Here is an 18,538-nt window from a genome sequence, read left to right as displayed (position 1 = left end):
CAAATTATCTAGTGTGCTTCGCGTTCTTCCTGCGTCAAAGTAAACATATAATCAGTTTTGCATCTCTCTTGTCCGCGCGGCACTGCTTGACGGCTGAGTCGATGCGCTATGTTGCCGGATTTCGTCGGATTTGGACAGAAAGTCGAGATTAAATCAAACTAATCGAGTTGAATTAGCGTAACCGTAGAGGAAATTATAATGCCATTGACATTCGGAAGATCGCGGAAAATATATCGAGCCTATTTAATTAACAAAATGCAACTTCTGAGGGTGTGCGTGGCAACGCTGGTGGCGGTCCACAGTTGGTTTTACCTGAAGTCTTTTTTTTTCTTGTGTGGGATCGACCATCGTGTTATTATCTACTTTGGCACGCAGGGACCAATTTTCTGTAGTGCATAAATCAATTTGTTCCGTACTGGTGTCGTATACCCGGGTAAGTGCCATAAAAATTGAAAACTGGGCGAAAAATAGGAGCGTAATGGCCGTTTGTTTTGAACTGGTATCGCCTGAAAATGGATTGATTCATTACGTCGTTTTTCCGTGTTATTTAACGCATCAGTTTTTTCAAAAATTTGAATTTTGATTTTAATAACATTTTGATTAAATAAAAGAGGTTATCACCGGATGTTTTCGGTGGATTGTACCCACAAACAAATGGTAGTGGAAAAAGTTAGTATGCAACACGTTGATAAAGCTCTTCAGTTCCTCATTCGTTTATCTAATATATATTTAAGTACTAGTTGCAAAATATACTTTATATCTCCAAATAATGAGTACGACATCTAAAATAAAAAATCGAGGTATAAATTTTACTTCACAAAACTAAAATTTAATATAAATTTCTTGGAAAGTCTTCGATTTTACATACTCATAATGAGTATTTTTGAATCTGAAGTTTAAAAAAATCGATTATTTCTTTAGCAAGAGTTCTTGTTTACTACTTAAAAATCTCTCACCAATATGGGAATCCGACTTCCGCAAACCGTATATAAGCAAATACGGCGTAGAATGCACAACAGTTACAGTTAAGCGCTGAAGAAGCCAACAGTATGGCTGTCGAAACGTCCAGGGATCTTGTAAATAGTACACGGTAGCTTGTGGAAAATTTTTTTGGACGCTTTTGTTTAATAACGACAGACTGCTTACAAATCACAGGTTTAACTTTTTCTGATATTTTTCAGTTTTATTTTTTGAAATGTTTGTTCAGTAACCTTTTGTTTCCTTGTATTTTAGTTATTATTATATTTTTTATTTAATTACTTACATTCGTATTTGCCTTTTGGTTGTTTGTTGGTCCAAGGATAAATGAAATTTGGGTCGAGAACTGGGCCACGCGAGGCGTCGTCATTTTTCTTTCCCGCCGTCACTGCCCGCGGAATAACCGATCCATCCACGAACTAACGACGTCTCGAAATACAAAATACGGGAAAAAATAAAGAAGATACAAAAAGGCGAGCACGGTCGCATCCGCACGCACATATACTTAACAATCTGTTTAATTTAGTAGGAGCGGAGGTGCGAAGCGCATTAGCTATGTTTTCGTTGTAATCCGTTTCCTGTGACAGTGAAGAATTAAATTTGTTGTTGGGCACGTGATCCGCGTAAACTGCCCACTTTTCTAATTCCTCCTTCGCCACTGCACCACCGCTCGTTACCGGTTTAGTAATTGCGGTTATTTTCGGCCCGTTAACGAGTCGTTTGTCAAAGTTTTTTTTTTTTTTTTCACGTACGTCACTGAGTGGTTCAAGTGTTCCTGGTTCGCGTACGGGCGATAACATCGAGGCGAAAACCCTGAGCGTCGGACATCTCAAGCAGCTCCCGCGTTTATTGAGCGAATCGGTCACTTCAAAGGCAAAGGCACGCCGACAAACGTATCGAATAGAGGGATCGGAGGCTACATGAATATGCGTATCCCTCGTTTCGCCAGACGGATTTTTTTTTAATCGTTTTGCAGGAAAAACAGGCGAGGATGGCTGTTGAAATTGAACCGACGGCATTAGACGTAAGAAGCTGCTGTGAATTAGGTACCTGATATAAGCGTCCTGTGGCCTGCAGTGTACTCTGGTTTAGTTTTTACCGTTCCCGATCATAAAACCCAAACTGCCAAGTCGTAAAATGTCTCAAATTTATGACCCTTTTCGGACGGAATCCGAGTATGACATAAAATTTTATTATTTTTTTTATACCTTCATATCAGCATAACTAATGAATATACTATTTTTGTACCCATATATTAATTTTGTAAATCGTGTTAAATTTGCTAAACACATTCTTTAAGTTATTGGGTATTGTTAAGTTCTGTTAACATATACAAATACTTTTATGTTCAACGTACAGATTTTTAAATTCATGTTACTAATATTATCTCACTGAAAATTGCCCCAAAAGTTTTGTATGCCAAGTATTTGTTCATAAGCATTTGAAGATATTTTGAAAACACGTTTTTTCTTTTGCTATGCTTTGATATTCTTAGATGTAAAATAAAAACGTAAAATGTAGCGATTATTTTGAATAAGTTCATCGGGAATATAAACAAAAATGTTGCATTTTTTTTTATTTTTATTAAAACATCAAACTGGTATTTTTATTTAAAACAGTTCTCTTGCAAGAACACATAGAAAAATAAAATCTAACAAAATATAAAACAGTTTTCCTTTAAAAACATCTTAAACGTAACCTCGTTATTGGGCCTTATTTCCAGCCATAGAGGGTAATAAGACTCCCTCTATTTCTGTAATGGAAAATAAGAAAATAAACTACATTGCACTACAGACATGTAACAGCTTCCGGGACATGTTCAGTGAGTCCCATAAATCATCATGCACCCAAGAATTACAAAAACTGGCGAAAAAGCTTCAGAAAATCTTTCTTTGTTCATTTTCCTATCTTGGAATTTGTCCCAATAACGCAACAACTCTTCATCCCAAAAATTTTCGAAAGAATGGAAGAGCTTTTGTAGAGGAGTTGGAGTTCATGTGTGGTATTTGAAGGAAGGCATAATAAGTGAATTCCACTTGGTCGGCAGCATCAACAAGTGAAATGTGGAGATGTGACGCAGCACAGTCAAATATTAAGAGAACTGGTGGTTGAATAAACTTGCAAAAATGACTAGTCATGCAACCTTTTGGCGACATCTTCACTTGATATCCGTCACTAAAAGTTGATTTCAGCCTCTGCCCCTTGAACAATATCATGGGTGGGATACCATTTCCTAATGCGTTTGCGCAGGTAACAATCGTACAATTTTTAGCGTGTTCTGAAGCAACCAGGTGGACTCGCTCGTCCCCTTTTTTTAGTAATGACTGTCCGTTGATGCATCCTTTTTCATCCATCCATCCATACATCCATGTTGTATACCTTTGCCGATTGATGTTTGAAGCCATATTTTTCGAGAACATTATCAACTTTTATAGACGTTAACAATGAAGGGATTAAGCTTTGTTGCCCTAGCAGGATTCATCAACTGGGCCTTTCTTAGAGATGAAGAAGAATGTCGCTTCATAAATTCTATATACCAGTCACATCCAGCAATTTTTGCCTCAAGGTTGAAACGGTTAGAAATGCTTTGGTTTTCAACATACTTGAATACACTTCGTAGTAGTGTCTTTGGTGCCACAGGAAATCCTATGTCAGAAAATTTAAGGATTTTTCGAACTATATCAGTTTCTTGTACTTGCCGTGCCCTGAGAATTCTTTTAGCAGCTCCGGCTTCCAAATGGTTTCTAAGGGTGCGACTTGGTATACCGCATCTAGTTGCCACATAATGTTGGGATTTTCCTTGACGTAGAAGTAACAGTGCTTCTTCCACTATGTCCTGCGGCCAATTGGCCTTCAAGTCGCGACATTTCTTGGTCATTTTTTTGTAAAAAAAAATTAAAAAATGTATAAGGTAATAAGGCCCATTGAGTGGGTAATGAACTGTCTGGGCCTTATTACCCACATTGCTATGAAATCATATTAAGGATATATTAAATAAAAAAAATGAATTTTACTCTTGAATACTGGCTTCCTAACCCTTTTTTTTTTCGAAAAAAACGCCACCGTTCAATCATACTTTTTTATAATATCTGTCGAAAACTACATCGAGTATGCAGGTTTGCGTATTTAATTTGGGTAACAGACCAACACATAGATGGTGCCATAATACTTATAAATTCTTTTTTATTGATAAATGGGTGCCCGGCCTTATTACCTGCGCGGGCTTTATTCCCAACAGTGACCTTGCATTAGATTTTAGTGAAAAATACAAACACAAAAATATATTTTTTTTTACGATTAGTTAACAATAGTACAATAACAAATAACACATATTTTAATTGAAATTGCAAACCCATTATAGAAGTACGAAAAGGTGCAGAAAGGACACGCAAATTTCGTGTTTTAACTAAAACATTTGTAATAAAATTTCATGTTTTATCTCAAAACTTTAAAATTTTATTGTTCTACCCCTTCGTGCTCAGCGTCAGATGGATTGGATTAAAAAATAAAGAAAACATATTGAATCCAATCGGTCATATTAAAGGAGGGATGATCACGTGTGCTCTCTCGTATTGTCGTCGTGTTTTTAGCATTGGCAGCAAAATTTCAAGTTACGGGTAAATCGAATATTTGAAATTTTGTTTTATAACTCGAAATTTTCAGATTATCAGATCAAGTAAAGAATAAAAAAAAAGTTTGAACCGAATCGGCCACGTCAGTTTTTCAGTTTTCGTTTGTTTCGCGAAACCCGAGTTTCGTCGGCCGACGGGCGTATTTTATTTTTATCGAAGACCGTCCGACTGTCACGGATGGCATACGAAACGAGTTAACAGTCGCTTTTCGCGGCCGGCGCTCCGAATAACGACAAAACTGGCGAAAACTTTGGCGTCGGAATCTTTCGGTTGCGTCTGGAAAGTTTCGCAGCTAAACGAAACGAGAAAAATCGGTTTAAACCGTTAAAATAACGAAACAACTACGTGTGCCTTTTGCGAACTCGGGTATATAAGTTGTAATAAGTCGAGGCGAGTTCGGCACATAAATTTCGCCAATCGCCCCGAGGCGGCAGACATTTTTCTTTTACGAGAGGGCTTCTGCGCGTTGTCGGAGGAGACATTTTTTCTTTCGATCGTTATTAATTTTAATGTTAATTGCAAAAGAAAATTAACGTGTTGACCATGTGCCGTACCACTTGGAGACAAAACATTATCTTCTAAAGATTAATTCCGGCAAATCTGTCGCCATTTCGTTCAGTCTAGAAATTTTAAGGTTATCGTATGATACAAGTATTGCGTATCGCTTGTCTTGTCGCCACTCCATTATTGCAACAAAGTATATGGACCACGCATTAAAAAGCGTGATGAAAGACGTATACAAAAGCTCCGAAACTAGCAAGCAAAATAGCAGTTTAACTAGGGCGAGTTCCGACAAAGGCAGTACTGTTTCCGGAATATGGCGGGGCATCATAATTTTGCAGGAACGAAGCCGATTAGATAATCCAAAAAGTTGTGAGCTATTATCGTCCATAGACTATGAATATCAACAACTGCAGGGAAGTTATGATGAACAGAGACCAATCGAGTGGCAGCAAAAACCCAATGCAACAAAATGAGTAAAGGCAACAAAGTGACGATTACAAGTGGGTAGTGTTATCTCTTCACTCGTCGTCACTATTACCCAGAAGATCATTAGTTCGTCTGATTTTTATTAGCATTTAGTTGCAACTGTTATGGTTCATGTTTATATTCAAAAAGGGATATGCATTTATCTAATAGATATCAGTGGCATCTGTTTTCCTTATATTCCATGGTTTTTATTTTTAATTTCTGTTTATTTTTTATCGCCAACGGAGTGTTCGCTAAGTGGACTAAGAGATTTGGAGAGTACCCAAAACAATTTCATAGCTTTATTAATTACTTTTTTAATAATGTTTTCAAATCGTTTGTCTTTTTAATTTGTTCTATCCTACGACACAGGGTTTTACAGTCAAAACCGATGTGAAAATTAAACCCATCGGAATCTGATCTAACGTTATTGAAACATCATTTACCAAGATAATGGTGTACGTGTCGTTACTCAAACTTTGCAGAATACTTGTGTATGATCGTTACATTATGTTGAACCTGGCTAACTGATTCCGAGAAGAACCGTCCATTTTGTACATGTAAGATACTGATACCGCATCATTAGAATTGGGATATTCATTTAAATATTTTCTTACTTACAGCTGAACAGCTTCTAGAGACTGTGAACAAAATTCCCACGAGAAGTACCACTAGTATACTAGTAGATAACCTTGGGACCAACTTAAAATTTAATTCGATAAAGTAGGTTCTGAGAGGTAGGTTAATTGAGACTGATGACTGAACTAGCTGAAACGGTCCTATTTTTTCGAATTTCTATTGCATCATAAGGGTATGCAATGGGATATGCTCACCCCGACGAAACTTACCATTTTCTCCCTGCGGAAACGACCAGACACTCGCGCTGAATATCTCGACCGTTTGAAATATTAACCTAGTTAATAATAATCAATAAAGATCGGCGGCTGAATTACGGACGTATACGGTCCACGCTCGCGGGTACGTTCGATCATTGGGTGCCATATTTATCGGTACTGGTACTAGTTTTTGTGTACCGAGTCGACCGCACATGTTCAGCTCCCAGTCAGTGCGCTAGCGCTCGCTAAACGCTTTACAACTACAAACGAGCGGCAATAAAATGGCTTTTAACGCAGTAGATACAGTACGTCAACCTAGAAATTGCTTGTTTTTGTGTCGCGTATGCGCTTAATACCCCGTAAGGAGATCGAATTGCGCGGAAGAATTCCTAGCCCGCGTTCGACTCAGTAATTCGCTAATAGGCACAAGAGCGTAAATTTGCTAAAAATACCGAAGCGACCATTTTAGTTTCTTTTGATCTAAATCAAATAAAATACTTAAAAGTTGTGTGTGGTTCGTCGAGAAAGTATAAAAAAACTCGGTATACGACATTTTTTCGTTTATTTTTCAATTTTGGAATCAAAGGTGCCCAAAGTTGAATGATAAATGACGTCTGAATGATCCTCAGCACATGCTTGCTGCAAAAAGAGCTATATTTATGTGGAAATATATCATATGATTAAATATAACTTGCATTAAAGTTTGAAATTTAATTATTAATTTAAAAATTCTATTAATTCAATTTGGACATATAAAGCCTCCTTTTGGGAATGTTCTTAAATATTTTCGCGTCATGAAACACCGAACTAAAATAATGTCCAAAACCAACGAAAACTTAAACCATAAAAGCGCAATCAGAAGTGTAAGTATGTTCTGTACCAGTTTGGGTTTTAATCATAGTTAAAGAAGCTTTTCATTTTCTATTTACTGTCTTTCAACAAAGGTTAGGTATGTGCAGGGCCGGTTTCAAATGAAAATTCTAGGGTAGTATACTTAAAACAAGACTAAAAAAACACAATATGGCTAAATAACAAAAGCTCAATAACAACACGGATTTCAACACTAACTTGTCAAAATTGCAATTCATTTCCTCCTTTTCAGTCCGTTTTGGTTTTACCAAATATCGACCACGAAACCTCGTCAAATTCGAAATAAGCGAATAGAATCCATTCGATATTTCTGTATTTACCAGCAACGTCGATAACAACCGACTGTCTTGATTCTAACCTACAAACAAACCCAGTAACGATTGCCAACCTTTCCGATGACGCCGACCTACTGAAACTGTCAATCAAAAATAGTCACTCGCTAATAAGGCCATCGTCTCTGAAGTGCCGACAGTTTGCGCGACATCGTTACGGATCGCTGCGCAATAACAAACAACCTATGATACCAAACGACCAATTTCAATTATTAATAGCGCAGTTTTAGGCCGCGAGTATTTTTAGACCAGGTTTATTTATATTGGTGGCGTGCGACACTGGCACATTACTCGGATGCACAATCGACGACAAAGCAAACAACGACAGATAACAAATTTTACATTGTCTAGTTAATCTGCGTAGTCCGTACTAGGCAATAAATCTTTGGTTAGGTCGTACGAAATGTAAACGATCGAATTTCCACGCTCGATCGGATCGGGCACGGTCAGCAGAGAAGCGCGCGACCTCAGAATATAAATAATGCAAGCGATAAGTCTATTTTTACGACTGCCTGTCAAACGTTCGTTGTAATTTACGTTGAAGAAATTACATATCGCCAAACAAAACGAGAGTCGTTCGCTGCCCCGCAATAAAACGTTTGTTTTATTATTGCCAATAACTCGCGGTGTTTGTATCTAAATGAAAAAATATGGTGGTCAGCGAACTTTGACGCGCGCGCATTTCGAAATGACTGACGACGGATAACAACGTCAGACCAAAACATATGCGAAACTGGCATGTTCAAGTGTTCAGTGTGTGTGCCAAAGTTTTTGGAGAATCAAGTTTGACAAAAATGAGTGGCAAAAAATATGTACAGATTGTTTCATTTTGAGCAGTAAAACTGTTTTAATAAAAAGACACGCTGTTGTAAAGGAAACCTGGAACGTTTTGTGCCATTTCAGTCTAAATTAACGATCCAAATAGTGTTTTCAAAATACAATATTTGACGGATACTCTTATCCCATGATGTCGATATTGTACATCTAGTATAAGATGTGGCAACCGACCTAATCTTCTACCTGTTACATTCCATAAATAAAGCTGGTGACGTTGCAGACGAAGGATTACATTAACTTGTTGAAGAAAGTTTTTAGTAACAGTGATGGTATGTCCTCCGGGAATTTTCTTGCTCAAAAATTATACTTTGGAGTTGTTGAACTCTACAGATTGGAAGACGTTATTAATCGATCTTTCATTTTTCTGTCGCAAAAAACTAGACGTAATCTTCCAACTCTTATAGCATCTTATCCATAACGCGCGTAGTAAGTGCCATCTTAACTTAAGTTGGCACTTTTCACACCATCATGAACTCAGAAACCAAAATGTGATTATTCACTGAAAACTACTCTTGGCACGATCTATCAGTGTCGCTCCTGGTCAAGAAAATTCGTACAGGTAAAGTTTTCATCACCCAAAGCTGGGTGTGGGAAGAACTAACACCAGTGGTGGCGCGTTATGAAATGGACATTTCCAACGTATAACTGGTAGCTTTTTACAAAACTTCTGGATTCCTCCTGCGTCAGTTTTTGCTTAGTCGAAATTGCTGACGTTTCGCCAATCATCCTGTTGGTTTCTTCAGAGCATGACTGAACCCGGCACGTATTTTACTCTGTACCTGCTTATATATTGTTTGAGGAGGACGCTAATGAGGGGTATAAACACCGGCAAATTGGCGACAGGTAGAGACCTGAGTCGTGGTTAAGATTATAAGTTGTTTATAGATTTCTATACACTCTCGGATTTTTCGTTGGTAGAAGAACTGATTACATGCAAGAATTTTAGTTTTATCCAATAAAATTTTATGCCCGGTTTCATGAGTGTGTTCGGCAACAGCTGATGAGTTTATTTGTCTTAGTCGAAGGCTCTTTCGTGTTCTTTGAGCCTAGTTGATATTTTTTGTCCGGTCTCTCCAATGTATTCTTTGCCGCATATGCATGGAATGCTGTAAACTTCTGGCGTCTCAAATGGAACTTTGTCTTTGACGGACCGCAGATGTTGAGAGATTTTTGGACAAGTGGTAAATCTGGTTTTGATGTACTTTTTTAGGACTTTTGATATTTGGTTAGTGATGTTTTGAATGTGAGGAAGGACCACAGTGGCAAGTGTAGGATTGCTTTCATCCTCATTGCTATTGGAAGGTTGTGGTGAAGTATATTTTTTGATGGAACGCTTAATATCTTGAATGTGGAAATTATTAGAGAGAAGGTGTTTTAATTCTGTTTTCAGTGACTCGAGTTGAGATAGTATTACGGCTCTGTAAACAAGAGAGTTGATAACCGATGATTTTTGGGCCGGATGGTGATGTGACCATGCATTAAGGTATCGGTCTGTATGCGTAGGTGTTCTGTAAACACAATGACCCAATGTTAGGTATGATTTTTTATTGATAAGAATATCTAAGAATGGCATGTTATTATTAGCTTCCAAATCAATGGTAAAACGTATATTAGGGTGTATCGAGTTTAAATGTCTAAGAAAATCTACTAGGGTTTCTTGACCATGAGGCCAAATAACAAAAGTATCATCGACGTAGCGTTTTCATAATTTTGGTTTTCGATGAAAGGTGTCGAGAGCTATCTTCTCAAAGGCTTCCACAAATACATTCGTGATGACTGGTGATAGTGGAGAACCCATAGCTGTTCCCGACGTTTGTTCAAAAATGTATAAGAAAAATAAGTTCCCGATAAGCATTTTTCAATTAAAGTGAGAAGGTTTGCTTCCAGATTCTCGGATTTTAATATATCTGAAATGATGTCGAGAGTTTCAGGAATAGGAATTTTCGTAAAGAGGGATTCTAGGTCGAAACTAACTAGAATATCTTATTAATCTAAAGTAATACTTTATTGTTCAATGAAGTGAAAGGAATTACGTACGAAACTGTTAGTTTTCCCTGTAAGGGGTTTTAATAAGGAAGCTAGATATTTTGCTAGAGAATATGTTGGAGAACCAATGGTGCTGACAATAGGTCAAAAGGGTAATCCTTGTTTGTGAATCTTTGGAAGTCCGTAGAGACGAGGAATTTTAGAGTCGTGACGGGTAACAGATTTTTTCACGGAGTCTGACAGAGAAGGAGCCTTAATAACAGATTTAAGTTCGCGATCCATAGATGGCGTAGGATCTTTTTTAAGTTGACGATATGATCCGTCTGTAAGAATATCTTGAATCTTTTCCTGATATTCATTTGTGTCCATGACTGCCGTAGCATTTCCTTTATCTGCTTTTAGGATCACGATGTCTGGATTGGATTTTAGAGATTTTAGGGCGATGCGTTGAGGCTTTGTAATATTGGATTTAGGTGGTTTTGATTTTTTAAGGATTTTTGTGGTTTCAAATCGAATTTCATTGGCTGTTTGAGATGGCAGTTTATTTTGGATAGACTCGACATTTTTAATGGTCGCGTGTTAAGTGCCACATATAAGATTCAAACGTTCGCGAACAAAGTACCACGCTGCTTCGAAACAGCCGCGGAACAAATGGCGAAGCGCATCGTCCAATAAAGCCAAGTGATTTACGCACCACCTACCCGGTTATTAAAAGCGCAAAATAAGCAGAGTGGTACTCGACGCGCGGTCATAAATAAGATGAGGTACCGAGTCTCTATGGGTGTGAAATATTTATCTTCGATGCTCATCGTTTAAATAAATTTGCGGGCGCCTCGAGGTGTCTTACTACACGCTGTGCGATAAATTTTCAACTTACAGAATTATGCGTATTGTTTTTTTTTTTTAATTCAGAAAGCCGTGAAGAGTGTCCGAGATGATTTACGGGGTTAAGAACCCTCGACGAACGTGCGATTCGGGGAGACTTCGCAGGGATTTTTATCGACACGTTTAACGTTCATCACCATGCAGCGCGACTAGCTCATCAGAACGTTAAACCTGACAGAAACAACTTACGCGAGGTATTTGTCTCTAGGGGAAATGCAGAAGATGTGTTTATAAACACAGATCTTGGAATGTCTTAAGTTGTGGTTAGTGTCACAAATATCAGCGAATATAAAACATCCTGTTACAGAGACAGACACAGGGTGTAAAGTTGTGAGATAAAATGGCCGCAATGGACTCAAAGGACATGGATTATTTGAACTTGCCTTTTTAATTACTCAACGATTCACACGTACGAGGATCTTATTTTAATTATTTTAAAGAAGGTTGATAGTTTTCGAGCTTTAGTAAGTCTAGAATCCCTAAAAATACGCGTAATTCATAGAAGAGTCCATTCCGTCCTATTTATCAGATTTGGCGACATTTGTGTTTGCAGTTTATCGTTACATGACGATATACGCAAACAAATCCATAAAATAAACATTTTCTGGCGATAAAGACTTGTTAATTGCCGCCGTTGTTATGTAAATCGCGCAGATTTATTGGACATATTGGCGCGGAATTATTTTCGGAATCCATAAATGTTCAGCAGCGGGGAATTTAAGGTCGATAAAGAACGCAAAAAAATGGTCAAAATTCCTGGAAAACGCGAAACGAGAAAGTTCGGCGAATGAATGATCTTTGTACGAGCGCAGTATCGATTCAGAATCGAATTATCGTCCATATTTAGCCAACAGATTTGCTAGATTATACGACGTTTCCACAGTCGCGCAGACTGTCAGTCCGATGTGATTGATAAAAAGTGATTGATGGCTTTTGATAACGAATCTAAATTCGCGGCTCTTATCAAAATATGTGCCTATGTTGGATGAGTTTCTAGCGAAAATTTCCTGCTAAACCAATTTGTAATATTTTGTAGTTATGAGTGAATGTGTCACCATATTTAGGTAAATTTATTCTTAACCATAGACATAGGCCCAGACCAACAGCGGGTATGGGTTATTTACTTGCTTTGCTTGCTTCTTTAGCTTTTATTGCTGAAGATGTCCAAATTGTTTTTCTGAATTACAGAAGTGATACATTTTCATCATTGGAGTGGAAGTTCAGATTTACATTTACGTTATTGTCTGTCGCCGCCTTGCTGTCTTTCCGCTGCGACTAATTGATCTCTCTTCTCCCATCAAGTTCAGCCCTCGTATGAAGTCCTTTAGGATGTCAGCCCATAGTGCATATGTTTGAGGTGTCGGTTGTAAATCCTTATCATAGAAATAGCTCTGCTGTCTTCCGTGATAGAAGGTTTGCTCTTTCGTTTCCCTCCAGGCTACAGTGTCCAGATATACATATCAGGGTTGCCTTTATTTCAGCTGCCTAATATGGATAGAGTCCCTTGCCAGCCTCTTACGGTTTAAGTAACTAGTTAAAGATTATAAGTAAACAATTGTGAACTTTGCGCGAAATAGGGCAAATGGAAGATGATTTTTTAGGTTTCGTTGTGAATTTACACATTTCGGGTGCTCTTTCCGCGTCAGTAGATCGAAATCCTTTATTTACATAATGGAACGGTTTTTCTTGGGAGATTATCCTAAACGGGACAACATCTAAAACAATCAAACCACGCTACCTGTTACGCCCAGGGCAAAGCCGTGGTAAGACCCAAAGCGTGGCAGCGACTTTCGCGAGTCATTTAAAAAGCTAACAAGGGTCGCCAGCAGCAGGTAGAAGAACCGCCGAGAGAGATGGGAGCGAAGAATGCCGAACGTCTTCGTCGACGATCGCACCGCTATGCCTGGTACGTGTCAAAAACATTTGAAACGCGATGTCTGCCCTGATTGATACGTTAAACCGATCGGGCGAAAATAAGATAAGTCGATTCTCCAGATACTCTCGGGGTGGTCCAAATCTCGATTTACGCACTGGACGTTTCCTTAAATTCTATCTATATCGACCTTCATATCAGCATAATAAACATTTTGTTTATGTTTGTAGTTAGTAATCCCCTCTATAAAGGATTCAACATCTTTTGGGAAAAAAACAAAAGAAGGGACAGGAGACAAACATCTTCATTCCCCAATCCTGCTTTTTTTCAAAATTAGGCTGAAGCCGATTGCCTTAAATCTCGCAAGAAAAGGTTATATATAACCTCCAATCGATCGGCAATCCCGTTTCTTTCACGAATATCCCACGAGGAATTCAAACACGACAAACCGATCGTTCGAATATTAATAAAATTTATCGTCGTTTATCAAGCAGCAGGGAAAACGTCTGAGTCACCGGTGCGCCGCAGGGTTCCCATCTCGGTACCGGATCGGTTCAAGTTTGAAGGTTAACGATTTCTTGTAAAGATACAAGCCAAGCGAAAACTGTCGCCATGGATTTACTAAAGTTTTCAGTCATTCCTTTTAGCCCACAAAATAAACAATAAAAACCTATTTCTATAGCAAGAAAGAAGCAGTCGTGGCTCAGAAATTGTTCAGAATTGGGAAGCTTACGAACAATTCGTCGCGAACCTCCACTGAGGAGATGGTACTCTACGAAGAATAATAATTATCTATCTCGTAACTGCGGAAGTTCCGAATATTTATGGAGTTATAATTCATCCTTTAAATTACTAAGTTACCAAGCAGTTACAAGGGTATATTTAACGTAATAATAAGACATCTTTTATTTGATCCGTATGCACGGAATTACAATTTCGATGACGATAGACAATATTCGCAACAAAAGAGTGCTTCGGGGTACCAATTTGGGGCCGGCCTTTTCAGAAAAGGTGACAGATTCCGTTCCAGCTGCAATCGGTCTATCGAGGGTGGACGTCAAAGGGAGCCGCGATCTATTGACGCTCGAAAATTCAATAAAACGCGTATTCTTCGGACGAAAACCCCGAAAAACGGGTACCTGTCGCCTCCGTTTGGAGGTATAACCGAAAACGCTCCAATTTCCGTGGATTAAGTCGGCGTTCTGTTTAAACGGCGTTTTTGTTTGACGGCAAATAAGGCCGGGCGCGCTTTTCGGCCGTGTAAATAATTAAAACCGCGATACGAACGGTTTGTTGAAACGTCCAAAGAGGCGCTCGTTTAATATTTGATCGCACGGTGGTGTGTAAATATCATAAAACAAATTGTTAAAGGCGCGCTCGCATGCTGTTTGCCTTTTCTAACTACCTACGGTCATATTTACGTAACGTTCCCGGATCGAGAGGTGAAAATCGGAACGATATCCGCGGCAACTGGTGTACTTTTAGTATCGCGTCGGTGTTTGTAGATAATTAACGTTTTACCATGAAGCAATCCAACAAATGAAGAACGGGAAAGCACTAGGCTAGATGAAGTACCGCCAGGGCGGCTTAAGCTGCTTGAGAAGGACCAAATCGAAGCATTTACAAGAACTTTCAACTCCATTTATTCAACAGGAGTTATACCGGCGCAGTGGCTAAAATCTGAATTTATAACTCTCCCAGAGAAGCCCGACGGGAAAATCTGTGACGACTACCGGACTATTACCCCGATGAAGCTATTTCTAAACAAGAATCCAAAGAGTCTCACAACATATTTACCTGGGAACTATAATTAATGAATCAAGAGATCCGGTGCAGAATTAGAAAGTCTAAAAGTGCTTTCGTAGCTATGGGTCAAGTATTCAAAAGCCACAGCCTCCCACTGAAAAACAAAAGAAAATAAAAGACTCTTGAAGTTTTATGTGTACTCGGTTCCTCTGTACGGTATGGAGACATGGACCTTAAAAGAGAAAACCATGTAAAAATTCCAAGCCTTTGAATGCTGGCAGTACAGGAGAATCTTGAAGATACCATGGACTCAGAAGATTACTTAGGACAAATTGTTATGGAGAATAAAATAATCCATGGAAATAGTCAACATCGTCAAATGCCGCAAATTTCAATACATGGTTCACATAATGAGTAACCCAGGATGATGACATGAATTACTCCAGTGTATCACTCAGGGAAAAATCTCAGGAGGAAGAGCACCAGGACGCAGGAGACTCTCTCTTGCCTGGGCAATGTTCGAGCATGGTTTGGCAAGTCTGTTCCGGATGCCAACCAACAAAATTATCATGACCAAAATGATCACCAACGTTCGTAGCGGACAGGCACCTTAAGAAAATGAAGCAAAATCGCTATTCATCGAAAGACCAATCCATCAGCATTTTTTTTCAAGTGTGTTGGATAAGACCTTTTTCACACATGTTGTAGCAAGTTTTCTTTCATATGATTTGGAATATTCAACAAGAAAAATTGAGACCAGTGCTGTAATGTTAAGAAACCAAATAGACATCTTAGGTATAATCCTTCAAATATACATCAATTTAAATTCTTGTCGTCAACGATTATTGACAAAAATATGTCTTACACGGACGATGAGCGATTTAAAACTACAGGGTATTGAAAGTAATCTTTCTCTTGTCATTTTTTCTTTTCTTTCTTTTCATATAGATCATACATCAAAAGTTTGCCAATTTTTAAGGTGTTTACCGGAATAATTTTGCTTTTATTTTTTATAAGAGTGCAAATAAAACTATAAAGAATATTTTTGAACTATCAAACTACAAAAGCGGAATAAAGCTGTCTGAGAAATGTCGTTATTTTTAGCAAATGTATAATGAATTATTGTTTCAGAAGACTGCTCAAAAATATATGCCACATCAACAAAAACGAGTACTGTTGGTTCTCGCAAACCAAGTTCATAGCAGCTGAATGCTTGGATACTACCTATTATTAGAACGTTTAGTTTCGACTTGTCAAGTAATATGTTGAATAGGAATGTTGCGAATATGACGACAATCGAACTCAAGTTTCTTCGTGTCCTTCAACCGAACGGGTTTGGCATTTGACGTGCGAAAGCCCGATCCACAACATCAACACCGTTCCGTTTATAACACGCGAATCCATGAATCAGACTAGACACAGGTATTCGTATACTATTCTTACCTTTGAAACGTTCAAAAATAAAACAGGCCCGAGTTAATCCACGTTATATTTGGCACAAAAAACACTCCCCGGTCATAATTCATTCATTCTCCACTACGATTAATTAAACTGCGCAAATATTTATGCTTCGCGCCAGCGTTGAGGCTGATTGAAATATTCGGAATCGTTATTCAAAAATGGATTCCCGGCGACCGTTTGCCACGCACTTCTCGTCGTCGCCGCTGCCAAACCTGAACTGCGGGCGAGAGCGTGGCTAACTTGTTTTCATAGTGCACTGGTTCTGATCGGCGGAGGCGATTAGAGCCGACGCGAGACCCGAACGCGACCGAGTTCGGCTCGAAGCATCATGATGGTAAGACGGAAGCGCGGGGTGACGGCGGATTCCAATTTTAGGTAACAGGGGGCGATTTTCTTCGGCACAGGTGGACGGGGTTGCGCACACGCGGTATTACGGACCGCAGTAAAAAACCAATCTTTTTGCGTTTCTACGCGTTTTAACGGCGCGAAAATGGGAAAAACCTGTCTGGATGGCCCGAACAAGGGGGATAACGTGGAAACAGTATTCTTTCTTTTAGGTGCTTCTGTTACTTTTAAACGGAGAACCGTTGGAGAGACTGACAAAGTTTAAATATCTCGGCTGCTGGATTGATCAAGATATAAATCCATCACATGAAATAAGATGCTGCATAGAAGAAGCCATGCGTTTCAGAAGTTCAGGTACGTTACTTTCAAATAATATCAAAACAAAAGAAAAGTTTGTAAAATGTTGCATATGGTCGATTCTTATATATGGATGCAAAACATGGACGCTTAATAAAGAAATGCTCAATAAGATCGAAGAATTTGAGAATGCTTAAAATATCCTGAACCTCAAGAACCAGAAGTTCTTCGAAGAATGGGACACGACAGACTACTTCTGAATATCTACGGAAACTTGAATACCTAAGCCATAGAATTAGATAAACTCGATATGACTTTCTTCGACTTATCCTCAACGGAAAAATAAAAGTAAAAAAGTGGATTGGGTGTAAGAGGCTTTCGTGGCTAAGAAACCTGAGACAATGGACAGGTCTTAACGCAGATGAGTGACTCCATGTATGGCATTAGTTTTGTTTTCGTTAATAGGGAAGAAATTAAATAACATCTGCAACCCTAAACAGTTTTGGTATCATTTGGGCCTTTATTGAGTTCTAAATCAAATTTACACATCACCGGAACCAATCTTTGCGATCAGGCAATCCGACGAAATTGCAAAATATACTTTAAGTGATGGCAGAGGTTTTTTTTTACAAAAAAAAACCAAAAGCAAAACGTAAAAATATGAAGAATGAAAAAATTATGCTACACTTTTTTTTACCCCACAGAAGAAAAAAAAAACATTTTTCTTTCGAAACAGTGCCCAAATACACAGGGTGATATTGTCGACAGAGAGCAACAGTAAGACAAGTTCAAAAGTGAAGTTCTGCGAAAATCAGGTTTAAATATTATTTTGCAATTCAACTATAACTAAATTTTGTATTAAGAGAAAATAAACATGTTTTGCACTTGAGTTAAAAACTCTATTGGACCATTCTTGGAGTTTCCACCGTTGTATTAGGTTGTCAACCAGATTTAATTGTATTAATTTAATATTTTGTTATATTATCCAGAAAATATTTACATGTTTGAAGGTCATACTATCAAATACAATATATCATCAATACAATGATGGAGGCTGACCAACCTTACACGATTGCCAGGTACACGTCCAGGTTTTTCCGACAAAATGTTGGAAAATCTACTCGTCCTGGATGGTCCCAGATTTTTCAATATAGTTATATTTTATCTCCCAGACAATGTATAAACATTGCTAATGATATCAATGTTTCTGTTCGATGGCCCGAAGTTTTTGATAATTGTACAAACTGGGGGGCAACTGGGGTTTAAAAACATATCTTTGATAGTTGAGTTTGCACTATGTCTACCCGCTACTAATACAGAGAAAGAAAGAGTTTTTTGAAGTTACAAACTTTTGGAGTAGCGAAAAAAGTCAACTTAATGTGAGCACTTTGAAATTAGCCATGATTACAAGGTACAATGGTAATTAAAGTTGTTTGAAGTTTTACATACTCTTTTTACAAAAATGATTTTGCTCCAAAACCAACAGGTGGT

The 18,538-nt window shown here is 38.3% G+C and overlaps 1 protein-coding gene across 1 annotated transcript in view; it reads right to left on the bottom strand.

Moving 5' to 3' along the window:
• The window catches only part of LOC132706979 (frizzled-2), a 48,725-nt gene extending 32,061 nt beyond the window's left edge, over positions 1-16,664 (bottom strand). The window contains exon 1 of the mRNA XM_060678578.1: positions 16,388-16,664. The gene's annotated coding sequence lies outside the window, so the exon portion shown is untranslated. The remainder of the gene's footprint in view (positions 1-16,387) is intronic.
• Positions 16,665-18,538: the final 1,874 nt, after the last annotated feature.

Source organism: Cylas formicarius, unplaced genomic scaffold (assembly GCF_029955315.1).
Source record: "Cylas formicarius isolate icCylForm1 unplaced genomic scaffold, icCylForm1.1 PGA_scaffold_9__14_contigs__length_23061073, whole genome shotgun sequence".
Taxonomy (NCBI): domain Eukaryota; kingdom Metazoa; phylum Arthropoda; class Insecta; order Coleoptera; family Brentidae; genus Cylas; species Cylas formicarius.
This window is presented reverse-complemented; position numbering and strand designations above follow the sequence as displayed.